The following is a 27374-nucleotide window of genomic DNA, read 5'->3' as shown; positions in this document are numbered from 1 at the left end:
ATTTTAATATTGATCAAGGGAATTTGCAAAATCTGAGAAAACATGCCTGGCCTAGTGTATAAGTGCTTGTGCGTGCCCACAACACACACACACACACGCACGCACCAGAAATTGGTGCCACTGGAAGGAAGAGATATGGCTGGTGAGCAGATGCAAGCACTGGGTGCAAGCACTGGGTGCCAGCCCTCTGTGGGGAGAGGCAGCTGAGCCAAATGAAATGCTGGGCCTCACTAGTTCTGGAGTGAGTTAGCTTTGGTCTGTATTTGAACTCATTTCTTTATGGTGCATCATATACATTTTGCTATAACTGAGTAGCCAGATATTAAATAAGGCTTTTTTTGGTCTCAGCTGAGGCCCCAGTGCTGAGGCCCCGATGTCTCAGTTATGCTACACCCTGAAGATGGATGGTGAACCAGGATGCACAGTATATGTGATGGCCCCAAACTGGTCTGAGACTCTGAACTCAAGGGCCTCCAGAGTATAAAGGAGAATGTTAACAATTTACAGGAAAATAAAGAGATTGAGGATTTATTGAGCAAAGTTATTGGAGTACTATGCATTCCCTTTGCACCTTAAAACAAAAGAGAGTCTTGGAGAAAAAATGATCAGAGAGCAAAGACTACAGGCTGGAGTGGAGACTCAGAGCTAGCTCCCCATTCTTGCCTTGCTGGGGCTTTCTGAGCTGCAGAACCTCCCTGGTTTCTGAGCTGCAGAAGCTCCATGCACAAATGCTGCCGTGGGAAGAGAACTGAGTGTGTGTCTCCTTGACACCAACACTGGCTTCTCACACGAGCAGGTGTAAAGATGGAAGCTGGTAGGAGCACTCCTGATGGTCAAGTGAGCAGAAAGACTCTGGTACCAGGAGCTGCCCATGATGCTGACTGCTCCTCTTGCCCGAGTAGCTGCATCCTGAGATAGCCAGGCTTGGGTCAGGGTATCCATAATTAACAGCCCCCTCGTGCAGAGCTGTCAGTACACATTCTAGCAAGACAAGGGCATCTCTTCCTTAAACACCTGTTCCAGCCTGTGTTTGCCACACATTTAACAGGCATGAAATGACAAGGGAATCTACTAGACTTATGGCATAAAGACTAGAGAAAAAGAGGCAAACCACATAGAAAAAACAAGAAGAATCAACGTGTCTAAGTAAATGATGGATATGGGGGCTGAAGAGTGTGAAAAGATCTCCAAGGATTCAGGTTGGGTCTCTGAGAGTAGGAAGATCATCAAGAAAGTTAGAGAAATTGGGTCACCTGGGGGGCTCAGTGGTTGAGTGTCTGCCTTTGACTGGGGTTGTGATCCTGGGTTCCAGGGATCGAGTCTCACATCAGCTTCCCCACAGGAAGCCTGCTTCTCCCTCTGCCTGTGTCTCTGTTTCTCTCTCTCTGTCTCTCAGGAATAAATAATAAAATCTTAAAAAAAAAAAAAGAAAATTAGATAAATCAAGAGGGTCTTGTTTGGAGCAGCTGTGGTAAGGCACACTCAAGTATGCAGCGGACACCCCAGCAGGTGGCTAAGGAAGTAAGGGGAAGTCTAAGAGGAAAAAACAGGAATGACCCAATGCCTAATCCATCTATAAGGCTCTGGTGAAAAAGGGAGGGAGATTTTCTGAGTTTATGTTCTGTTTGCCGTAAAAAGTGGAGCTCGTCTTAATATGTCAAGCATTATAAATGCTGCAAAAGAGAATGCTAAAGGATCAACACTTGTAGGTGTCAACACTTGTAGGTAGGAGACAAAGTTTAGCTGAGCCTGAGGGTGGCGAGGGTAGGGTCTATGCAGTCAGTGAAGTGATGCCAGCAGAAGCAGCAGTGAGATACGAGAGGCAGAGGCAGGAAACCAGCAGAATATCCACACTCCCAGCCGCCAGGGTCTGACCGTGGGGCAATCCGTGGGGATGAGTGTCATCCAGCCCGATGGAGGGGGGAAGGGTTGCATCTGGCGCTAATGTTGGTGAATTGATGGCTGTGTTTGTTTCTGGTGTGCCTAAGGGCAGAAGGGTTTGATGAGATCTGGGAGGTTTTTCCAAGAGCAGCAGCAAAGGTGACGACAGTGAGGGAAGGCATGGAGGGCAGAGTCCCAGTTCCCTTGGGAGGAGTGGCTGTGATGGTCCCAGGAAAGCCGGGCCTCCTCACAATGAGGAAGAGAAGCACAAATTGGTGGCCAGGAAGAGTAACAACGTAGAGCTCAGAAAACTCAGATATTGAGCCTGGATGTCCAGAATCATGCTAAGGAATACAGGAAGAGACAAAAAGGGGAGACATGGGTTTTGTACTTGACGTGATTGCAAGGCACTCACTGCTGGGATGTCGAGATGGACCCCCCCGCCTGGTGGAAGGAAGCCAAAGTTGGGAGGTTTAAATTGCTTCCGGGGAAGGGAGAGTTGGTGCCTTGGACAGGTGCTCTCAGGATACGGCCCATGCCAGTCTCACCTGGGAGGGATGACAGTGCAGATTACTAGGTCCACCCCCAGAGTTTCTGAGTCCACAGAGCTATTACAGGGCCCTGGAACTGGTGTTTCCTGCCCCGGTGACCTTGTTGCCACTGGTCAGAGCAGCACACTCTGAGAATCACGCCTCAGACAGTAAATCCCAAGGGCAGGGAGAAAGCATGATCACACGTGCAGTGGTCCCCAAGCTGAGCTCCCATAAGAACCCCGGTGGAGCTCACAAATACACAAACCAGGAATAGCCGCCTCCCCACCCAGGAGACAAAAGGCTCAGCTTTGCCCCCTGAGACCCTGGTTCAGTTGGCCTGGTCCCAACTGGTGTCATTGGTATTTTCCCAGCACCCCATGTGGTACTAACTTACATCCAAGGTTGAGACACGCTGTTTAAGGGGCTGAGAAGAAAAAATTAATGTACTTAAAATTTAAAAACAGGGGTAATTAGGGAGCCCAGGACAAATCTAATTCTCTTATTTCTCAAGAAAAAGACAAGAAAACCATTAGGTCATAGATTCCCCTGGTTGGAAGGTCGGCAACTAAGATGTTGCTCACTGTCGTGGGGTCTTCAAGAGATGAACAGTAGCTGATGAGCCAAGAGCACGCGTGCCCATCTCACGGCCCCAGAAGGACATTGTTCGCGTCCTGTGAAAATTGTGCAGGAGGGTCGCCCTGTGTGGCAGCTGGGAAGGATTTGGCATTGAGGGAGATGCAATGATTTTTCTGAAGAAACACATGGATTTAACATTGAATTGAACTGAATTCAATGAACATTGAATTGAATTGAATTTGCCATCAGAAATATGTATTTCTTTTTTTTTTAAGATTGTATTTTTATTTATTCGTGAGAGACACACAGAGAGAGGCAGAGACAGGAAGAGAGAGAAGCAGGCTCCCTCCTGGGAGCCTGATGCGGGACTCCATCCCAGGACCCCGGGATTACGACCTGAGCTGCTGAACCACCCAGGTGTCCCGAAATATGTATTTCTTGTATCCTGGGAACTCTTGTGCTACACACAGAATTGTCATTGTTCGAGATGGAGACATGTTTGTGGGGGATTTAGATTCCCACTTGCTCCCTGCGGAATGACAACCAGCGGCTGCCTGAGCAGATGGAGGCTTGTCAAGGTGGCGTGGCTGAGAAGGCACAGGTGGCACTGGCCCTCGCCCGCCCCCCCGCCCCCCGCCTGCCCGGGTCTCACACGTCTGCTCTCCCACCCTGGCAAGAACATTCTTCTTCTTCCCATCCTCACAGATGCCCAGGAAGCTCTCACTTCCCCACATGCACTTATATTGAACCCAAGGAGACCAAGGTCAAGGCAAAGGATCAACAAACCTGTCAAGTTTTGTCCACGCTGACCTTTCTCCAGCCACTTCAACCTCTGAGTAAAATGGGCTCAGATGAAGAAAAACATATTTTGGGGAATCTAGAAGATTGTGGGTACCCAGTGCACTTGCAGTACCCTAGCAATTCTGCTGAGTGGAACTGGCCACAGGCAAGCCATCCATTTTTGTAAAAACAAGACTCCTTAAGTTCATTCAGGAACTCATTTATATCCTTTCCCACTGACCCACGGTTGCCTCCACTGCACAAGGTTCCCAGCTCCACTACTCCCCTGGTGTAGGGGACGGGGATGTAGTAAAAGGGAGCATTCCTTAGGGCTCCCGCCCTGGAGGTGGACCCTGGGACACCTGCCACGCTCAGAGTTGGGGGTGTGCACCAGCCTGATGAGTTTTGAGTTAGAATAAGGATCAGTCTGAGGAAAGCCAAGTGGGCAAGGCAGGCTGCGGCTCCCCCAGACCTAGGAAGGGCTGGTGGGCCCGGCTCAGTTCCCAGCCAGGACCCTCTGCTGGGGACTCCTTGGGTCCCAGCAGACTAAAGCGTCAGTGACTTTATCAAAATTAGAGCATCAGCATTGGCTACTCAGCTGCAGCAAATACACAACACTCATGCAGGCTATTGAAGGGAATGGGGGACCACGTGGGATGAAAGGGGGTGACAGGAAATCTCTGTGCTTCCTGCATAACTTCTCCGAGAGCCTCAGACTGCGCTGAAACACAATCCAGTCATTAAAAAACAAGTCAAAGGAAATCATCCATTCTGAGCAAATATTACATAAAATTCAACCATTCATCTATTTACTCATCTACCTACGTCTTCAAACATGCTGACCTTCACTCAAGTCTCTTCCTAATTTGGAACATTTGTTCACTCCCTTAAAACTCAATCATCTAATCCTTGATGTCTGTAATTTTGCTTTTTACCATCCATCCAATGCTTCCCACAGGGACAAAGCTTTAGTGGAGGGGCCTAACCAGCCAAACCCAGGCTACACAGCATAGTGTACACACATACACACACACACACACACACAGGTGCACACACGGGCGCACTCTGCACATACATCCACGCACACCCACATGCATATACATACGTAATACCATTGACCATATCAAAGCCAATTAAGTGGGAAATTTCAAAGTACGATACCAAGTGGAGTTCTCAGAGATGCACTACAAAGTCATATTGTAAGTGGTGTGGGTGATGAGTCAAAGAACCAAACACCCAACAGAGCGCAGAAAGGCATATGGTTGAGCCTATTTTCAGTGTATTCAATCCATGAGGAGGGATTTCAAGACGCTACTGAAACACGTCATGGAAAGGAATGTTTCTTAGAGATGAAACACAATGGAGATGTGATTTAAATGTCCAGAGGATTCCATATTCCCACTTGGTTGTAAAGTCTCTGTGGGCCCTGTTCTTTTTCCCAGGACAGACTGTCAGCATGTCACTGTGTTGTAACCAGTGCATGGAGAGGCTGACATCTCTGCAGCCTCCCTTACACAGTGAGTCCGCGTAGACACAAACCCCTCAGAGTCATCCTGCAGCCTCCCAGGTGACCTGCAGACTCAGGCCCAGGACCGGAGCATGTGCTCCCCAGCCGAAAAGGCATGGACAGGAGGTTTGGAGGAGCAGATTCTGTGAGTTGACTCTATCGTGGATGGCAGACAGGAATACCCAGAACACCAGTTGGAGGAATAAACAGGAATCCTAAATAATAGAAACCACAGCAGGGCTGGAAAGGGCTGAAAAGTGAAGTGGGAAGCCAGCTATGAAAGGAAGCCAGAGGGAGAGTGCGGGAGGCCCGGGTCATCTTCTGTGTTGCGATCACAGCCATGTGGCTGGCCACTCTGATGACCTCTGTCGTAGGCTGTCCTTGGCACCGCCCAGTCCATGGATCCAAAGATCCGGGGCCACCATGAAAGGAAACTCTGGGAAACGAACTAGGGGTGGTAGAAGGGGAGGAGGGCGGGGGGTGGGAGTGAATGGGTGACGGGCACTGGGTGTTATTCTGTATGTTAGTAAATTGAACACCAATAAAAAATAAATTAAAAAAAAAAAAAAAAAGGCTGGCTCAGGCAATAGGCTAGGGAGACGGAAAGGGCAGGGCATGGGCCAGAGGGAGGGAGCCTGTGCAGGGCAGCCCGACCCCAGGGCCTGCCGCGTCTTCCGTGAAAGTCGCCCCTGGACAGCTCACGCCGTAGCCCACATGACAATCCATTTGCCAACAAACTTTCCTGAAAGTGTGATCTCTGCGGGCTAAGATGGTATAAACCCAGAGGAAATTTTTTTTTCTTCACTTTTTCTCCGAAGGCATGTGTCTCCCAGGAGAGCAGCCTGCTTGCCCTGGGAGGTGCCCACCTTCTAGTACAGATCCTCCATGTGCAAGCCGGTGCAAGTGTGCATTCCCTTTGTTCCCTGGGAGCGTGCTGTCTCCATGTCCTCTCAGGCCCAGTGGAGCAGCTTCTCTGCTTTCCTCTCTCTTCTCTGGCTGTGGGGCAGCTCGGCTTCCAGGCTGCTGCTCTTCCTGGCCGGCGCAGCCTTTTCAGCTACAGCAGAGTTTGGGGACAAGGGGAGAGAAGGTGGACAAGGGGAGGTGGTGGGCTGTTCCCTGCCTGGGGCCCCTCCTTGCTTGGGGTCTGCTGTGCCAGGGGCTCGCTCTTGACAAAACCATACACCCTCCACCTTAGAGCAAGGGCCCCAGGGAAACAAATAATGCCACCAGGGAGAAATAAGAGACCAGAGTCATCATCAAGCAAAATGGGACACTCTCGGACTCAGTGAAGGTAGGGGAGACACCATCACAGCCCCTTACTTCACGCGCTGAGAGGCGGAGTCTCGGGAGAGGTCAGTTTTCAGCTCCTAGTCTCCAGGGCAAAGGTGACCAGCTCTGTACCATCATACAGCCTCCTGAAGGAACCCTTCTTTCCCTGAGGCTGCTCACCACTGCCCCACACTGCCCCCCCGCCCACCACCCCCTCCACCAACATGCAGGGGCAATGTTGTCTTCTTCCTGGAGCTCCTCAAAATTCAGCCAGACTTGGGGCACCCAGGTGGGTCAGCAGTTGAGCTTCTGCCCTTGGCTCAGGTTGTGATCCCGGGGTCCTGGGATCGAGTCCCTCATCAGCCTCCCCAGAGGGAGCCTGCTTCTCCCTCTGCCTGTGTCTCTGCCTCTCTCTGTGTCCTCTGAATAAATAAATATTTTTTAAAAAAATTCAGCCAGATTCTCCATGAGGAAGCTCATCAATCTCCACGAATTATTCATGGCCTCATGCCTTTTACCCAGAACAACTGGCTGGAATGTGTTTGGGGTCCCTGACTACTCTGACTGAGCCCCAGTCACGTCCTGCCCGGCTGGCCAGTTTCTGAAATGGTGCACTGAGGGGGCGTCCCGAGGCATCCGTCCTGGGCGCCCCCCTCGGGGCTTCCCACACCCCTCCCCTCTTTCTCCGTCTTCCCCAGGCCTCGAGTGGGCCACCCCCTCCCTCCTGACTCCCGTGCCAGCCCGTGTTCCCCTAGCAGGTTGAAGCCTCTGGCTTGTCTGCCGCAGGGAAACCCGGCTAGCTGGATTAGATCATGCCACTCGGAGAAGGATTGATGCCTTCCATCAAGAACCTGTCAGCCATCCCAGGAACATGTTCGTAAAGTAAAACTTGTCTGCTGGTCATGTGATTAAAACACCAAAATGGTTTGTTGTTGTTGTTTTATTGCAAGTTGAGCAATCCCACAAGGCGTCTAGACCACAATGCAGTGAGTGCACATGACAAAAGCAGAGGGGACTCAGAGCCACTTGCAAGGGCGGCCCAGGGACAGAACTCAGCATTTCTATCACTCACAGCGCTGTGACTGCTTGCAGCCTCTGAAATCACAGGGACACACTTTCCACACCACCCCCCAGGCATGAGCCTCCATCAGGAAGGGCAGCGACAAAAATGGGTGTCGAGCCACAAAGAAATGTGCGAACCTGAGACACCAGAGTGTGGACGGCTGGGATGGAGACAGTTGCATTAAAGGCTGAAGACACATATTTAGTTTAACAACTAATGGTTAAGGAACTACTTGACATTGAAAAGCCCGAGAGGGATTGTTTCCTAAGGGTGGTTAGGATGCTGCGCTCAGAAAGCTGAGATCCAGAGACATAGAGGGGCTGGATCATTGCCAGGAAAAAGTTAGGTTTGCCCATGGTGACCAAATCACTCCTGTCAAAACCATTCTTCCTGAGCCACGGTGGTCTGAGAGCATCGGGAACGATCGTGCTCCTGCAGCCAAGCCTGCAAAGCCAGGGGTCTGTTGGAGCACAGCGCCTGAGGAGACACCTGCTCCCATGGGCGGATGTGGCCAGGATGCAGATGCTGAGCCCAGGGTGGACCCCCCAGGCGGTGGCCGTCCCTTCACAGCACTGGCTCTCAGCATCCCCATCTACAAAGCAGGAATCTTCATCTAACTTCTCCACCTCAGTGACGGGAAGGATTAAACAAGTAAATAAACTCACTGGTGCACAGCAGATGCCATAGGATGACCAGCCTGCTGACACCCAGAAATTCATCATCAAAACGGGGCATTTGTCTGCCTGGCTTTCTCGGGAGCTGTGCGGTGGGCTACGAGGGTCTCTGGTTGACCAGCTTGTCCTTCACCTGCATGGAGCACCCACGCAGGGAGCAGAGAAGACACAGCCACGTGAAATCCCCTACCCCAGCCACCTCGGCTGCCCCAGGCCCCATGGGTGAAGACCCACCTTGCTTTGGGTGTTCCCACCAATGACTCTGCTTCAGCACATCACATTCAATGGAGTATCTCCCCAAATACATGCAAATGCTCAAAGTGGAAAGCCAGAGTATCTTTAATCAGAATTCTGCCTTAATGAGGGGCAGCCTGAGTGGCTCAGTAGTTTAGCGCCGCCTTCAGCTCAGGGTGTGATCTCAGGGTCCTGGGATTGAGTCCCATGTCGGGCTCCCTGCAGGGAGCCTGCTTCTCCCTCTGCCTGTGTCTCTGCCTTTCTCTGTATGTCTCTCATGAATAAATAAAATCTTTAAAAAAAAAAAAAAGAGGAAGCCTTAACAAAGCGAAATTTCAGACACAAAAGCCCTCCAGTGCCTAAAGGCCTCGAGGTTGCTGGTGGCAGAGTCTGTGAACAAGGCAGAGATGTTGAAGCGCTAGCAAGGGCCTGGGCCCTGCTTCTCTGCCCAGGTCACAAAGGTACACTCTACCTCAGGGGTCCCCAAACAGGGCTGCCCCGGGCAGTGGAGAGACCCCATGCAACCCACCTGTTATGTGGCAGTGTAATTGGAAAGTGGGCTTCAGACAAAATGCTTCGGTATTTTCACCTTACAAGCCCTTGTTGGGTTAGAAAATTAGGTTCACAAGCCAGAGGGCCAGTGGCATCCCCCCTGCAGGTGTGCTGTGCACTTGGGGTGCTAGGCCTGCATAGGCAGGATCATCGAGAGCCTCTATGTGAGGACTCGCCCACCAGGATGAGTCAGTTTGTCCCAAGGCCTTAGCCACACTCCGCTCAGGGTTCCATGGCCCTCTGTGAGCTCGAGGGCTACTCAGATCAAACATTAATCTTTTCACTGCAGGGAAAGTGAATGGGCAACATGATACACGGCCTGGAGACCCAAGCAAGACAAATTCTGAGGGGCCACGCTGAGGTGTTTTGTGTGAATCCCGGTTACTCAGTGATGAGGGCAGTCACTGGAACACTTAGAAATACCTCTGGGGTCAGAAATCAGTTCTGTGAAGAGTGAGCTATTAACCGGGGTGCAGAGGCCGTCTGGCCAACACAGGCCTCTGGGTGACACCATGCTCTTTAACACGCTGTCTATTGCTAGCTCATCAGACAGAGGGACTCCCTTATGCCCTCACTGCCCCTTCCGTGTGCCCACACGCTCGATGGAAGACTTTGTATGAGAAACTACAGCGTGTGGATGGAATCAGATACTCAAGTCTGCAGGCTGCGCACACACATGCCAGGGCTTTGCACCCTACGCCTCGGAGCAAAGCCCTGTCACATCCCAATGCCAAAGAAGAACCAGCCATTCCACCAGCTGTCTGAGTACAGCATCGAATGGAAAGAACCACGTCGATTAATAAAACTGGAGTGATTCACACGTGCGTACCAACATAAACGAATGCTCACCCCTGCTGTCTCAACTGGGAACCCAAGCTCAGAAGTCAAATGTTAATTCCTTCTTGCATCCATTTCAGAATATCAGTGTTCCTTTGCTTCCTAGAATATCTCCTTTTTCCTCACTCTCACCCCTTCGTAGGTAACTGCACGTCATTCTGGAGCTGAGTTAGCCTTTCAACCTGGCAGTGGCCTCTGGAAGAGCTTTCCCCTGTCCCTGGAAGATGTAGTTTTTGATTAAACAAGATCCGTGTGTCTGTGTCCCCCATGAAAGGGAGGTCCAGGCAGGTGGGAGGAGGGCAAGAGTGGGCTTGCAGGGTTTCAGAGGCTCCTCAGATGCTCACACCGGATGCGGGTGCCCGAGATGGTCACTGCAGCCCTGGCCACTGTGTCTGCTCCCAGCCACCAGAAAGGAGAGCGGAATGTAGCCCTCCTGCAAGGACACCCCTGGGAGGGGCATGCCACTTGTTGCGAAGTCCTAGAACTGTGCTCCTCACCCCACCAAGCCTCAGAGAAACTGGGAGATGCAGTCTTTATTTGGGCCGTATGCCAGAATGAGAATAAAATTGGGGGGTTCTCTTACTGAGGAAAGAGAGAGACCCGCCACCGGGAGGTAAATGCCGGGCTCAGTCCTATCCATGCTTCCTCTCACACGAGAAGATTGTTCATGTGATCAGAGGAGACATTTACCAAGCAATACAAGTCCCCACTGTGTTTTGGGGTTACATGGGGCCTGGACAGTTACTTCCTAATTTTCTGATGCCTGAACTGTCCTGAGGATGGTGCTAGAATCTGCCCTCCCACCATTAAGGCTTCATCCAAGAGCATTTTCAAAGTCAAACCAAGACTTTCATCCTAACAGGTGTTGCTATCCCACACCTTTGTCTCGGAGTGAACTAACCTGTCCAGACATCAGCTGGGAATCCTATTTTGGGAATAGGCTTCTCAACCAACCCACAAGGAACCCCAGAACCCAAATCCCACGCCGTCGCCCCCCAGGCTTTCCTCCTCCCCAGAGAGCCCCAGAAGCTAGTAGACTGCACGAACCACTGCATTATCCAGTGAGCAGCATGGCCCACCATCCTGCAGGCCGCCTGTGTTGGAGCCCGAAGACTCCTTCCCTGCAGCTACTGCCCCAGCCTGGCACCACCACCAAGGAGGCATGTCAAGGACTTTGCATCTTATAAATTACGTTTTTTTCATAAAACTCTAAAAATAAGTAGAATTACTGCACCACCCTCTCTTTGCAGGCAAGGAAATCAAGACTCGAAGAGGCTGAGTGACCTGGGGTGGCGAGCTGGGGCGCCACCAGGCAAGGTGAGGTCCGACCAAGCCCAAGCCACTCTGGGGAAGCCCAGGTCAGGCGGGCCAGGCCTCACTCCGAGCTGTTGAAACTCTGTTAAACAAAAATGCATGTTTGCAAGAGGCAGCAGCAAGACACAGCAGCCTCAGCTCTGCCAAATTCCCTGGAAGCAGAGTCAAGCCGTTTATCGTGGCTTCAAACCAAATTCAGCTGCTACTTTTCTTTTCACTGGTATTGTTTCAAAGCCAGCGGTGGATTTGTTCCGAGGATTTTTATACGCCTAGCTTCTTGTCGGCTTTCTCCCCAGAGGTGGACTTTTACATGCCGAGTTCCAGCATGCACATGCTTCTTTTATTATTAAAGGTATTACCCGGTACCTGTTGACTTCCTGCCGTGGCCCCGGGGACTCTGGTCAGGGAGCTGTCCCTGAATCAGCGTGCCCCTCACTGCTGTGCATTCATCATGTCTGGGTCAAAACCACCCTAGCCTGCTGCTTTCTAAAAGAGCAACTGAGCCCTCAGCTGAGGACTGCTGGCAGATGGCACCCGGACATGTGGGGTGCATCCTTCCACCCACTGCCATCCTGATTCCCCGGCCACCTTTTCTTCTTTTCCCGATTACTGTAAGGACCCACCCATACTCCAGGGAAATGGTGACTTTAGGATCCACAGTAGGTCTAGAAGATCCTCATGGCCTTGGTAGGAGAGCCTGGCAAGCCTGAGAAGGGGAGCCCTTTAAGCAACTAGAAATGTTTGGGAGTGAAAGCATCCCCTTTGCACAGAATTTGATATTCTATAGTTCATTAGGCTCAGTGATGGCTGGCCTTGGACATTTCCTGTGAACTGGTAGGATTAGAAGATCACGTGACATTGGAGTTGGAGGATTTCATCTTGGAGATATTAGATGCTGGGTCCGTGGTAGGTGTAAGTAGGCAAAATTAGGCATGCAGGAAGGAACAGCAGGAGAACAAATTTAACGTGAGACATTATATGCGAGCACCCACCTTGATCCCAAAGGAAAACAAACCAATGGTGACAATGGCAACAGAGCAGAGTGTGGAGGCGTGAGAACAAAGCTGACATCACCTGCATGGGCACCGGACATACTGTAGGCTTTCAGCCAATGAACAAGGTACATGGATGGATGTTGTGAATCAGAATCCATGGTAGTTTCTCTCTCTGTCTCTCTCTCTCTCTCTCACACACACACACACACACACACACACACGATTCCTACTTCCAAAGAAAGTACCTCCACCACATATCTTTGACTTACCTGTGGGTAAATTTGAGTTTAAAAGTTCACACTAGGGACGGCTGAGTGGCTCAGTGGTTGAGCATCCGCCTTAGACTCAGGTTGTGATCCCAGGGTCATGGGATCAAGTCCCGCATCAGGCTCCCCAGAGGGAGCCTGCTTCTCCCTCTACCTGTGTCTCTGTGTCTCTCATAAATAAATTAAATAAATAAAATCTTTTAAAAAATAAAATAAAAGACAACACTAAATCTTCTTTCCTATTAGAACCTCTTTTGTAAAACTGCTTGCTACTCTCCTTAAAACAAAGTAGATGTAGAAGCAAGTGGTTTTATGTTTCAGGCTCTTGGCGATGAATGTCCCCTCCTAGCTGAGAAGACATGAAAGAAGAGAGTAGATCCAATAAATGTGAAGTAATAGTTTCAGAGGAGCAGAGATAAAGACAAGAAGCAATCCTTGAAGATAAAATAATAACTCTGAATTTTCCAGATTTTAAAAACCTGTTCAAATATCTTAATCCCAAACAGGATTAAAGAAAGACAATTCACATAAGTGCATATTGTAGTAAAATTAAGGATTATTGAATACAAAGAGAAGATCTTTAAAGGAATCATAAGAAAACAGATTATAGCAGAATGACCAGACTGACAATTAGCTTGACAGGTTCTCAGCCACAATAAAGAAAGCCAGAAGCCACTGCAACACCAGCTTTGATGGGTGAGAAAACACCCTAGAATCCTATCTCCAGGGGGACCATGTTCTGAGTTTTTATGATAAAATAAAAAGCATAGTCACACAAACAAAAACAGGGAATGCACTATTGCTGAATTGTCACTAAGAGAAATCATGTACTCTGGGAAATAGAAATGTTATCTCAGAAGGAAAACTTGAAATGCAAGAAAAAATGATGAGAAAAGAGTTGCCATTCATATCTTAACTGTTTGAATCAATAACAATCTTCTGGAATGTGTGGATTGAAACATCAAGATGATGTAAATCTCAGACAAAAACAGCAGATACGTGGAAACTGTTTAAAGAATCTGACATAAAAAAAAAAAAAAAAAAAGAGGGCAGCCCGGGTGGTTCAGCGGTTTAGCGTCGCCTTCAGTCCAGTGTGTGTTCCTGGAGACCTGGGATCGAGTCCCATGTCAGGCTCCTTGCATGGAGCCTGCTTCTCCCTCTGGCTGTGTCTCTGCCTCTCTCTCTCAATCTATGTCTCTCATGAATAAATAAATAAAATATAAAAAAAAAGAATCTGAAATCCTAGTGCTCAGGATGATAGGTCAGAAATGTATTAACTTTAGACTTCATTAAAATAAATATTCCTGTTATCTCTAGGGTAAGGAGTTGTAGACCACAAACAAAATTCCAAACTACTAAACTTTCCACAAAAAAGGGACAAAGAGAAAATCATTTTCAATAAATCCATAAGAAGACATGAAGAGAAAATTAATTTCTTAAAATTTCTAAAAAGTTTAAGTATTGACTTTATGTAAATGAAACTAATAGAGAAAACAAACTAGGATATGATTAGGGATATACATTTAAGTGGGAACATGACTGAACTATTACAGCAACAAAAACAAATAAAGATTAAGAAACTTTCAACACCCTGGAACAACAACCCTTTGGAAACAGTAAAACGTTCCCTTATGGTGTAACTAAAAAATTCCCCTTGTAATATCTATCCAAGAAAAATTAAAGCATATATATATACGAAAACTTACAGAAGCTTTGTGTTTAATAGTCAAAAACTGGAATCAACCCAATAATAAGGGAATCAATCAATAAATTAGAGTATATCCACTCAACAGAATACTATTCAACAATAAAAATGCATTAAGGAGGGTATGCGATGTGATGAGCACTGGGTGTTATATGCAACTGATAAATTGTTGAACACTACATCTGAGACTAATGATGTACTGTATGTTGGCTAACTGAATTTAAATAAAAATAAAAAAAATGATGCATTCTATATAGAAAAAAAGTGCATGGACTATTGACACATGAAGCAACATCAGTGAATCTCAAAATACTATGCAGAGTAAAGAAGCCAATGGTTGGTTGTCTGGGATGAGGGGTGGTGGGAAGGGAAATAGGAAGAGAGTAAACAGACATGATGAGCCTTTGGGGCCAACATAGATGCTCATTGTCTTGATTGTGGTAATGGTTCCATGGATGTGTACATAAAGTCAAAACTTACCAAATTATACCCTTCAAGATGTAATTTTATTGGATATCAATTATACCTAAATAAAGCTATTTTAAAAATTGGAATTAAGGGTGTCTTGGTGGCTCAGTCCATTAAATGTCTGACTATTGATTTCAGCTCAGGTTATGATCTCAGGGTCATGAGATCAAGTCCCGCCTCGGGCTCTGAGCTCAGTGGGGAGTCTGCTTGGGATTCTCTCTTCTTCTGCTTCTGCCCCAACCCACCCTCAAAATTAACAAATCTTAAGTAAACAAATAAATACATAAAATTGGAATGAGAAACCATAATACCCTAGTGGAAATGAGCACGTCCAGCACCCAGGTCTTGTTCCCAATACCATTCTTCCCTAGAAGAACCCAGCATTTCTTAGAAAAATAACCGAATATATCAGAATATAAGTGAATACTCAGAAAAAAAAAAAAAAACGAAGGGGTCACGACACCAGAGCTGACTTGAAAGTACTCACAATGGCTAAGGTGGAACAATTTGAGCAACATAATAAGTAATACTATGATATTACAACCCAAAGTATATAATAAATATCCATGAGTCCATACTGAAACAAAGAAATTATTGAATGAATTAGTCAATGGGAAATAAAAGAAAACCTCCCAAGCAGAAGAATTCAAAGTAGCATCTGTAGACATTCCCTCATCAAGAAGGCCTTGCTCAGCTTCTCACTTGGGGGCCATGCCTGGTGGGTCTCCCATGGGTGGGGAACGCTTGCTAATGTATCACCAAACAGGACAGTATAGAAAGGGGGAAAGGTCACATATGGTGGAGATACCAGGCAAACACAACCTTGGCCAGGTGATCAATATCAATATCATCACTGTAAGGTCATGTGGACAGTAGGGACCCTCTATATCATGTGATCATAAGGGTGCTGTACACCATACTCTTCCTTCCAAACCCCATAATACCAGTCTGATCATGAGAAAAACATCAAACAAATCCAGATCGATTGATAATCCATAAAACTACTCATCAGTATTTTGCAAAACTACCAAGGTTATCAAAAACAAGGAAAGTCTGAGAAAATGTCACAGCCCAAAGGAGCCTAAGGAGACAAGGTGATTAAATGTAATAAGACATCCTAGACGGGGTCCCGAAACAAAAAAGGACGTTAGGTAAAACTATGGGACATGGAGACTGGTTAAAAATAATGCATCCCTGTTGCCTTATCACTTGTGACAAGTGTAGAATGTAAGTTATGTACTAACAATACAGGAATCTGGATTCAGGGTATAAAGGAATTCTTTGTACTATCTTTGCAAGTGTTCTATAACTCTAGAACTAATCTGAAGTACAAAGTTTGTTTCTTTAAACAAATTCTGTCAGAGGCACCTAGGTGGCTCAGGGGTTGAGCATCTGCCTTCGGGTCAGGGCGTGCTCTGCGGGATTGAGTCCCCAGCTGGGCTCCCCAGAGGGAGCCTGCTTCTCCCTCTGCCTGTGTCTCTGCCTCTCTCTGTATGTCTCTCATGAATAAATAAATAACACTTTTAAAAATAAATAAATAAAATAAAATCTGGAATGAGGCAAGGTTATTTGCTATCATTTTTATGATTCACAATTTTTTATATGCAGTAACCATTGTTATGAGACTTGAAAAAATCTGAGAAATATGTCACAAATAATAGAAAGTTCTATAACAAACAATTATTGTTTATAAATACTAAGTTGGTCTACTGATATACACACACAAATCATGGTGGCTGATGAAAACAACAAATGAACAAGAATCTTGTATTTCTGTATTTCAGAAGTAACTATTAGAAATGTTATGAAAGACAATATTTGTTAAGAGGCACAGAATTTCAATGCAGCACCTTTTTGAACAAAACTATAAAACCTTCCCAAAGGACACAGAGATGTGAATAAACAGGGGGCCTGTCCACACTCTTCTGGGGGGTGAGTCGGCTGTGTGGAAGGTGACCCTGGGGAAGAGCAGGGACACAGTGACAGCAAACCCCACGCAGGGAGACACAGACACTGGCCACCTATATGGTTAACTCATCATAGAAAAATCTAAAAGCCACTTGTCAACTGGGGAGAAAATGTGTACTGTAGTGTGACAGAAAGAATTTATCCTGTTTTTAATAATATTGAGAATTCTTAGAAATTAGAAAAATTAAAAAAAAAAACAGTCTAAATAATTGAACTTGCAATACTTGGAGGTCTAAATGGTCTGCCTCCCATCTTTTCCTCGGCAGGCACCCCATCTTCCCCGGGGCTGTGCTCCTTTTGATTCTCCCGACACAGGTCCCAGGGCTGGGTCCATCCCCACCCTGTCTGCCCTCCTGGCCACGTGGCCCAGTGGCCCCCGACCCACGTCCTCCAGCCAGCTCAGGGCGCGGGGGACTGTGTAGGTTCAGATGAGGCTTCCCTCCAGTCCTGTCCTCTGCCCTGCCCTGGCCTCACCTGCAGCCCCGGCCTCACCTGTAGCCCCGGCCCGGTGGCCTACGCTCCCAGGGACACCTTGGCCTGTAGGTCAGCACTGCAAACCAGCCCTGCTCCGCCTGCCCCAGCTCTTCAGTTTCCGAGTGGGTGGCACCTTTGCTTCCTTCCCTGTGCGCAGGTGCCTGTTGAGTGGAAATTCTGAAGTCAGGGATGAGTCTATAAAGCAGCAAGTGTCTTAGATGTGGCAACAGAGACTTACCTAAGCTGGACAATGTGGTCAAAGGTTAACTTATACCAGAGAGAACTCAGGACTTGAAAACCTTAAATACCTCGCTAGATATGTTACATTGATCGAGTTTACTAAACCAAATAAGTACATACTTTTTTTGTTTCTCTTGTGTTACGACAATAAAGTACCAACCATTCCTTATATGGCCAAGTGGTTGATTCAAGAAAAGAAAACCCTCTGTCTTATATGAAGGCCACAGAAGGTCTGTTGATAATAAATAATAAATAATAAATAAATAAATAAACATAAAATAAAGTCAAATCAACCTGTAGGGACATTCGCCGAACACTCTAGTCCCCCAAGCCCCGCCTCCGGCTCGCTGGGCCTCAGCACTCCGCCTCGGCTATGAAAGTCCTGCCGCTCCATACATTGAAACTCCTCCTCCTCCGGGGTCTGTGGTGCACAGAAGCGTCCTCCCCGCGACCGCGGACACCGAGCCCGGCAGTGCACGTGCGGCCCGTCCGCGGACACCAGGGGGCCGGCAGCGCCGTCACAGGAGGGCGACGGCGAGCGGGGGCGCTGGGGCCCGACGGGCTCCGGCTTGGCGCCACCCGCACGGGGCTCCTCGGGGCGTGAGGACACGGACCCCGTCGGGACCGTCAGCTCGCAGCCGCCCAGGCATCTCCGTCCCGTCGTCTCCCGCTTTCCGGGGCCCGGAGGTGCGCCCTGGCGTCGGGCGTCGCTGAGGACTGTGGCCGGGACGAGGCTCCCGCGGGCGGGCGGCCGGGCGGGCGCGTTCACGGCCGGGCTCTGCGGGGACGCGGCGGCGGCCAGAAGCCAGCACGGGGGCTCGGCCACGGCGGAGGCGGAGGCGGAGGCGGAGGCGGCAGGTCCCGCGCGCAACCCCGGCCGTCCGGACGCAGCAGGGCCGCTCGGGCTGCTCGGGCTCGCCTCGCCGTGGAGGCGCCGGCGGCTGCGCACCTGCCCTGTGAGGGCGGCCACGTGGGGCCGGGGCCGGGGCGAGACGCCCCAGGAGAGGCTGTGGCGGGAGGCGGGCGGCGGGCGGCGGACAGGCCTCCCCGAGCGGCAAGGGGACCCCGCTCGGGCCGCGGCTGCCGGCAGGACGCTCCGGACCCTTTCCCGGGAGGTCAGCGCCGAGCGACGGTCACTAGGAAGAGGGGAGCCCCGGGCGCAGGGGCAGCCGGGCCGCCCGGGGGAGGATCGGGGGGAGCTGGGAGGCGCGGTGCGGGGAGCGCCCGACGGGGAGCTCGCGCCCACCTGAGGGGAGCTCGCGTCAGGCGTCCTCCTGAGGGGGAGCACATGGCCACGTGAGGGGAGCTCGCGGCCACGTGAGGGGGAGCACGCGTCAAGCGTCCTCATGAGGGGGAGCATATGGCCACGTGAGGGGGAGCACATGGCAACCTGAGGGGAGCACATGGCCACCTGAGGGGGAGCTGGCGGCCACGTGAGGGGGAGCACTCGTCAGGCGTCCTCCTGAGGGGGAGCACGTGGCCACGTGAGGGGGAGCACGTGGCAACCTGAGGGCGAGCACATGGCTACCTGTGGGGGAAACACATGGCCACGTGAGGGGAGCTTGCGGCCACGTGAGGGGGAGCACTCGTCAGGCGTCCTCCTGAGGGGGAGCGCATGGCCACGTGAGGGGGAGCACATGGCCACCTGAGGGGGAGCACGTGGCCACGTGAGGGGGAGCACGTGGCAACCTGAGGGGGAGCACGTGGCCACCTGAGGGGGAACACGTGGCCACGTGAGGGGAGCTCACGGCCACGTGAGGGGGTGCACTCGTCAAGCGTCCTCATAAGGGGGAGCACATGGCCACGTGAGGGGGAGCACATGGCAACCTGAGTGGGAGCACATGGCCACGTGAGGGCAGCTCGCGGCCACGTGAGGGGGAGCACTCGTCAGGCGTCCTCCTGAGGGGGAGCACATGGCCGCCTGAGGGGGAAGCGCATGGCCACGTGAGGGGGAGCACATGGCAACCTGAGGGGGAGCACATGGCCACGTGAGGGGAGCTCGCCGCCACGTGAGGGGGAGCACGCGTCAAGCGTCCTCATGAGGGGGAGCACATGGCAACCTGAGGGGGAGCACATGGCCACGTGAGGGGATCTCGCGGCCACGTGAGGGGGAGCACATGGCCGCCTGAAGGGGGAGCACCTGCCCGTGTGAGAGGGGTACGGGCTGCCTGAGCCGGGGAGCATAGGCCCATCTGACCCTGGGAGGCTGACAGAGGAGCTGAGAGCTGATGACAGCTGGCGCCGTCGCTGGCCCGAGGAGCGTGCCCTGAGCGTCCTCTGTGCAGAGCCTCTTCCATGAAGCAGGGAAGCTCGCGGTGCCCTCCGGTCAAGGGGGACGACCGGCGCAGCCGACGCGGGGCCGCACGAGAACGTCCCACCTGCCCTCCTCAGCCCCGCGCTCTGGACGGCTCCCCGGACAGCTTCGCCGGACTTCCTCCTGAAGTCTTGTGCCCCAGGAGGAAGGTTGAAAGCTACGTCCCTAGATTCTGCCCCAGTCGGAGCAGAGACAACCAGTCTCCAAAACCAGCTTGTGGTCAACGCCCCGTGTTCAAGCTGCCTCGCTTGCGAGCGTTCATGAGGGTCTTGTGTTTGTGACGCTTTGAAGCTGTTAAACGGAGACGAACCGTTCGATGACCGCCGCCCTCCACATTCCCCGCCGAGTGGAGGAGGCATCCGCAAATCTGATTTGAAAGATTGGTTTGAAGTGAAGCTGTGGCGAGCCTCCCAGGCCCCGCGGCGTTCGGGCCGACTCCCTGCATGTGTCTCCCGAAGTCACGGAGCCGCGTGAGCACGGCCACCCAGCGCAGCCATTCCTGGGACTCCGAGGAGGAGCTCCTTTCACTCTCGCCCATCCCGTAACTGAACGTGCGTCTTACGTGCCATCTTTTTAACCAGATGATTCTCCCGGGCTATTAACTGTCATTGGGTTAATGTTGAGTTTTCTAGGAAGTGCTAAAAACCAGGATGTGGCAATAAATAGCAGCTGCAGCTGCCGACTGTGGTTTTGACCCCATGGGATCTGCGCGTCTACCTTTCTCCATAAAATTTTTCCTAGTAGCTATTACATTTTTACTCTTCTAGTTAGAGATTGCATTATTCCTCCCACTTCCTTGAGCGTCACAAACCAGCAAACCGATACAATATTAGTTATAGCACTTCTACTAATTTCCCTACTAGCCGCAAGCCTAGCTTACGAATGAACCGGAAAAGGTCTAGGATGAACCGAATATGATAATTACTTTAAACCAAAACAAATGATTTTGACTCTTTAAATTATGATTAAACTCATAATTATCATATGTCCAAAGTATACACCAACATCTTCCTGGCATTTATTCTCTCCCTAATAGGCACACTCATCTACTGATCCCATCTAATATCGTCCTTACTGCGCTTAGAAGGCATGATGCTATCCCTATTCATAATAATATCAGTTACTACCCTAAATAGCAGTTATCTTTTGGCTCTTACCAATCTCTCTCACTACTGCATTCTGTGAGGGTTTTTTTTTTTTTTTACTTTATTTTTTTAAGGTTTTATTTATTTATTTGAGAGAAAAAGGCACAAGCAACAGGGAAGGAGAAGGAGAAGCAGACTTCCCGCTGAGCAGGGAGCCCAATGTGGGGCTCGATCCCAGGACCCCGGAATCAGGACCTGAGCCAAAGGCAGATGTTTAACCAGCTGAGCCATCCAGGTGGCCCGTGAGGGTTTTTTTGTGTTGTTTGGGAGTTTCAGTACAACAGACTATTGCTAATAGTGCATTTAGAGGTCAGATGGTGAGTCTTGCAGTCAAAGCATGCACGTTCTGTTCAATTTTGGTTACTGGTTCCCCTCATCTCTGGTGCCCTCTCTTCTCTCTGCCACTTTCCAAGTAAAATGCCTATTGTGCTCTCTTTCGATGAACAGATGCCCATTGACTACTTACTATAAGCAATTGACACTAGTAGATGTTGCAAAATTGTAAGCTTGGGACAAGGAAGCATCCCTCTGTTAGGAGGTCATTCGCTGAGCTGGATGAGCTAACAAATAAGAACATATGGCAGATGAAAATGCCAAGAGAAAAGGCGATTTCTGAGTCAGGCCTTTCTATTTTCTATATTTCCGGTGCTTTGACATTATTACGGCCTTGTCAATCTTGAAGAGACTGCCCCTTACAGGGGTGGCCAATTCCTGACAGACTGAAAGATGCCTGGAAGTGTGCCTGTCGTGTGAGCACCAACCAGTCCAGAGCCTAAGCCTGACCACTCTCTTTATCAGGGTGCTTATGACCTGGACACTATTTCCCCAAACTAGTCACCCCCATGACTAGATAACTCAGAACAGCTCCTACACCCCAGAGCCCTCCAAAATTAGTCTCATTAGCCAATTCTAAACCTGCCTATGCAGCAGAGTCTGTTTCCTCCTGGGGAAGCCACAGTAGAGGGTATCGTCCATGTTTACCCCTCCACCCCCTCTCCCTCTGCCTCCTGGCGACCCAGAAGGGTGCGCCTCCCCATGTGGCCCCCCGTCATGTGGTGTATCCCTCCTCTTGGGACCCTTAAGTAACCAACTGCATTTACCATGACAGTCATTGCCCCATCTGTTGGCCTCAGCTTACCTGAGTAATAACAAGAAAATTTGTAGTTTGAAACAGGAGAGACAAGACAATACATGGAGTGATCCAGTCAGCGAGCAGGGCTGAGCACTGAACGACTCTATAGGATGTTGGAAGCCCTTCAAAGGTAGGGAGGAAAGTGTACCGTGTGCAAAGAAACAGCACCATCATAGAAGCCGAAGTAAGAAATTGTACTTGATCTGCAAGACGTTCAATGGACTGGAGTGACATTAATACAGCTTCCTGTGGGTCTGTGGGACAGCAGTGCACATTCATGGCATAGGGCGGGTTGCAGGAGACAACAGAGGGGTATACTCTGAAATCAGGGAGGTGGGAAGGTACCAGCCCTGCGGCACAAGGAGGCAGGAAGGTACCAGCCCTGGGGCAGAGGGAGGCAGGAAGGTACCAGCCCTGGGGCAGAGGGAGGCGGGAAGGTACCAGCCCTGGGGCAGAGGGAGGCGGGAAGGTACCAGCCCTGGGGCAGAGGGAGGCGGGAAGGTACCAGCCCTGGGGCAGAGGGAGGCGGGAAGGTACCAGCCCCGGGGCAGAGAGAGGCGGGAAGGTACCAGCCCCGGGGCAGAGGGAGGCGGGAAGGTACCAGCCCTGGGGCACAAGGGAGGCGGGAAGGTACCAGCCCGGGGCAGAGGTAGGTAGGGAAGGTATCAGCCCTGGGGCACAAGGTAGGTAGGAAGGTACCAGCCCTGGGGCATAGGTAGGTGGGAAGGTACCAGCCCTGGGGCACAGGGAGGTGGGAAAGTAAAGGGACTGAGCAATCCCTAAGTGCCATGTGCCTTTACATAAACACTCTTTCTCTCCTTTTTTCTTTTTTTGCTACAGACCTATGAAATGGGTGGTTTCATGTTCCACATATGGATGGGAAATGGAAGAGTATTAGGGTTGCAAGACTTCTAAATGTGCCAAAATGGCGAAGAGCAGATTTGTGAGCACCCAGGTCTGACCTCAGAGTTTGCTCAGCTGTGGATTTCTAGGATTTCCTTCCCAATTATCTCTGTAACTATCATGACTCTACTTGTTTCCGAGACTCAAGCTAGCCTCGCCTTAGAAACTAGAGGCCCATCCATCCATCTTACTTTTTCCAACTTGTATCCCTTTGTGACCAGACCAAGGGAGTCCCTCCATTTGATATTGTTGCAGGGTTGCAGGGTTCTCCTCTCACAGTCTCGGGGACACAAAGGATGAAGTAAAGGAAAAGTTTATTAAGGGAAAGTGAGACAAGAAAGTAAAGAAAATCCAATTCAAACTGAGAGCACCACAGGCAGACCTGCTCTGCGTGGCTCATGCTGATATACCAGCCTCAGCACCAGGACTGGTGCACAGTAGGGATGTAATAAATGTTTTTGGATGAATACCTGAGCGAATGCAATCTCCAGTTCCTCATGCTTGAAGACAAAAACTGTTGTAACTTGCGACAATGGCAGTTTATCCAAATTAAAAATATAATAATAGTATTTTGATTTCATGCAGTCAGTCCATGGTCACAGCATCTTTTCTATCAACTCTCCTAGTCCACATCACATTTTCAGCACCTTAACATGCATGTGGCCTGGTGCCCCACATGTTGTTTCTGGGGGAAATTGAGAATCACAGTGAGAAAAGTCATATGGAGCAAGCAGTGGTTACCATTCAACCTCCACGGCACTCCTTCTGCCAGGGAAATGCCACCTGAACACCAGAGACTGGTTTGTCCCTGTTTTTTAGGGGGATGTTTTCCTTTAGCTCAAAATGAATGCACTGGGGTTTATCTATGTGTAGCTTCATGGAATAAGTACATGCGCATCTGCACTTTAGAAGAGCATGTTTAGCACTCAGGGCTTTAAGTGATGTAAATTAAATTAAATTAAATTTAAAATGGGCTGACCAGGTAAAACAAGTTATGGCTTTAGAATTTCAAAAAATTCTGGGACACCTAGGTGGCTCAGTGGTTGAACATCTGCCTTTGGCTCAGATCGTGAACCCTGGGCTCCGGGGATCAAGTCCCACATCAGCCTCCCCACAGGGAGCCTGCTTCTCCCTCTGCCTGTGTCTCTGCCTCTTTCTCTATGTCTCTCATGAATAAATAAATAAAATCTTAAAAAAGAAAAAAGAATTTCAGAAAATTCAAAAATAATTCTGTCTTTGACCTGTATCTGGTGTTTGATTTTTGCAGTTAGGAGAAGTACATCAATTGCTACTTCAGCTCCCAGGTAGGCAGAATGAAACACAGTGAAGTTTGTTTTCTGAAGGTTCTGCTGCCCCTAGGATGCTGTGAGCCCCTGACAATACTCTTCAGTCTTACCTCCCTACTTCAGAAAGCATATATGTATTGGCTTTGCAATGCATCCAATGCATGGTACGAGCAATTGATGGGTGCTAATAGCAAAGGCTTTGAGAGATGTTGGCCACATCTCTGGCCCTGAGTTTCTGAATCCACTTGGGTCTTTCATGCTGCCCACTTCCCTGACTCATGATTGACACTTGGGCTCCTCCAAAAATATCCCTCCAGTGCCCCCGGAATGGGGATCCAGCTGGATGTCTTGCTAGGCATCTCTCGAGGATTAATTTTTCCCCTAAATCAGACCCTGCATTTTGACTCAATGAAGCCCACAAAGATTCACCAGGCTGGCAGCCTGAATTCAGGAAATGCTTAGAAGCTTCTGCCTAACTATCAGTTTCTTTAAAAAAAAAAAAAAAAGTTTACATATGTATGTATGTGTTTGAGCAGAGTTGACACACAGTGGTATACTAGTTTCAAGTGTATAACTTAGTGATTTGGCAAGTTTATATATTATGCTATCTGTGACCACCACATAGCTCCCATCTGTCCTACTGCATTGCTATTACAGATTCAGTGACTGTATTCCTTATGCTTTGCTCTTTATTCCCGTGACTTACTCATTCTGTAACTGGAGGTCTGTACTTCCCACTCCCCTTCAACCATTTGGCCCACCCCCCCATCTTCCTCCCCTCTGGCAACCATTAATTTGTTCTGTTTTTAGTTCTGATTCTGCTTTTTTTGGTTTATTCATTTTAAACTCCATTTATAAGTGGAATATCATATGGTATTTGTCTTTCTCAGTACAAATGATCTCACTTAGCCTAATACCCTCCAAATCTATTCATGTTGTCTCCAATCGTATGGTCTCATCCTTTTCTATGGTTGTATAATACTATCCAAAGCAATCTACAGATCAATGTAATCCCTTTCCAAAATTCCAACAGCATTTTTCATAAAACTAGAACAAATAGTACTAAAATTTGTCTGGAACCTCAGATCTCAAATAGCCAAAGCAATACTAAGAAAGAAGAACAAAGCCAGAGGTATTATAATTCCAGACTTACCACAAATCTATAGTCATCGAAAACAGTATGGGACTGGCACCAAAATAGACATTAGATCAATGGATCAAGATAGCAACTCCAGAAATAGACCCACAGTTATATGGTAATTAATCCAAGACAAAGGAGGCAAAAATATGCAATGGAGAAAAGATGTCTTTTCAATAAATGGTGCTGGGAAAACTGAACAGCCACACACAAAAGAATGAAACTGGACTGCTTTCTTATATCATACACAAATGTAAGCTCCAAATAGATTCAAGACCTAATGTGAGACCTGACATCATAAAAATACTAGAAGAAAGCACAGACAGTAATTTCTCTGACGTGAGCCATAGCAACATTTTTCTAGATACATATACCAAGCAAGAGAAACTAAAGCAAATAGAAACTATTGAGAGTACTTCAAAATAAAAAACTTTGCATGGTGAAGGAAACAACAACAACAACAAAAAAGACGTCACAAATAGGGGAAGATATTTGCAAACAATATATATAGTGAGGGGTTAATATACAGTATATAGAAAGAACTCAAACAACTCAACCCAAAAAAACCCAAACAACCTATTTAAAAGATGGGCAGAGGATCTGAATAGACATTTCCCCAAAGGAAGCATACACATGGCCAACAGACACATGAAAAAGTGCTCAACATCAGTAATCTTGAGGGAAATGTAAATCAGAACTACAATGAGATATCACCACACACCTGTTAGAATTGCTAGGATCAAGAAGACAAGAAAACAAATGATGAGAATGCAGATGAAAAAGAACCTTCATGCACTGCTAGTAACAATTCGAATTGGAGCAGCCATCATGGAAAACAGTATGATGTTTCCTCAAACAATTAAAACTAGAAATACCAAATGATCCAATATCTCCATTATTGGATATTTGCCCAGGGAAAACAAAAACACTAATTTGAAAAGACATATGCACCCTTACATTTATGGCAGCATTATCTACAACAGCCAAGGCATGGAAGTAGCCCAAGAGTCCATCGACAGATGAATGGATAAAGAAAATGTGATGTAAATACACAGTTACCTCAGCTTCACTATAATGTTAGAATCACCCTCTGAATGTTTATCCCAAACCCCAATAAAAGGAGACTGCTTATCCCTGTTCAGGGAGACACAACTTTGGAAATCATTCCATGTAATCTCATTTGCTGCAAATAAAGGTGACCTTAGGAGGCAAGTCCAGCCCACCTGGTGTAGTGTCTGTCTATGACTCTCCAAAGGTTGACCCACTTTGGTTCAGTAACAAAAGCTCCTCTATCACCTGCACCCCCAACTCCAGACTCCTGGAAAATAAGCTCCGTCTAGGCCCTTCTCAAGTCTCTACTTGCCTGAGAGAGGAAACTGGATTCAAAAGACACACAGAGGAAAGGAACATAGTCATGAAGAAGAGAGATCCAGACCATTCTAGAAATTTCCTCAGTTCTAGGAGCAAAAAGTTCACCCATAAGAAGGAGTGAGCCTCTGATGCCTCTCAGGTCCACAGCTTATCATATGCAGCCATAGCTACACTCAGGAAAGAGTAAATAACCTACAACGTGTATTTAATAGTTAGAGCCCAGCCAGTCGATGCCAGCTGGCTATTTTGTGGGCTTGACCATCTGTGTTACAAAAGCCCTAAGTCATTGCTACCCACAGATTTCTGGGTTGTTGAGGGAAATAGGCACATCGTGAGCACGGTATGAAGTGCCCTTCCACGACGTCAGCTTTATTCAGCCCGAGAGCAAGGTGAACATAATCATAAAGCAGGTTCAGGATTCCAGATTCCATGACGTTTCACCACACGTTTGACTTGCCTTCTCACACGGCACACAAAGCAAAGCACAAGACAAAGTCACACAAGAAACTACATAGAGGGGGGGATAGGAAATGAGGACCCAAAGTCAGTCTGTGAGCACAGAGTGGAAGTAAAGCCTTAGTCCGGTCAGGGTCATCTCAGGTGCTGCTTATGACCTTCCGACAGCAGAGGATCTCAGTTCTCTTCGGAGATGAGCCGGGCAGAGCCTTGGGCAGCACCAGCCTTTTGATGTGGTCAGAGTCGAGAAAGTCTGACATTTTGCTCCAAAACTCCTCCTTTTTAAAGGGAGT

At 48.8% G+C, this 27374-nt stretch overlaps 2 long non-coding RNA genes across 2 annotated transcripts in view; one reads left to right on the top strand and one right to left on the bottom strand.

Annotated features, from left to right (window-relative positions):
- LOC112662815 (uncharacterized) overlaps positions 1–17835 on the bottom strand; it is a 38449-nt gene extending 20614 nt beyond the window's left edge. Inside the window, exons 1-2 of the long non-coding RNA XR_007408257.1 lie at positions 17631–17835; positions 17115–17257 (exon numbers count right to left, since the gene is read on the bottom strand). This is a non-coding gene — a long non-coding RNA (uncharacterized LOC112662815). The remainder of the gene's footprint in view (positions 1–17114; positions 17258–17630) is intronic.
- Positions 17836–19445: 1610 nt separating this feature from the next.
- LOC125754332 (uncharacterized) lies at positions 19446–26371 on the top strand. Its single transcript, XR_007408273.1, has 3 exons — positions 19446–20201; positions 21960–22057; positions 22768–26371. It is a non-coding gene; the product is annotated as an uncharacterized LOC125754332 (long non-coding RNA).
- The last annotated feature ends 1003 nt before the right edge of the window (positions 26372–27374 follow it).

Source organism: Canis lupus, chromosome 34 (genome assembly GCF_003254725.2).
Source record: "Canis lupus dingo isolate Sandy chromosome 34, ASM325472v2, whole genome shotgun sequence".
In the NCBI taxonomy this organism is placed as follows: domain Eukaryota; kingdom Metazoa; phylum Chordata; class Mammalia; order Carnivora; family Canidae; genus Canis; species Canis lupus.
Note: the sequence above shows the minus strand (reverse complement) of the source record. Positions and strands in the feature narration are given on the sequence as shown.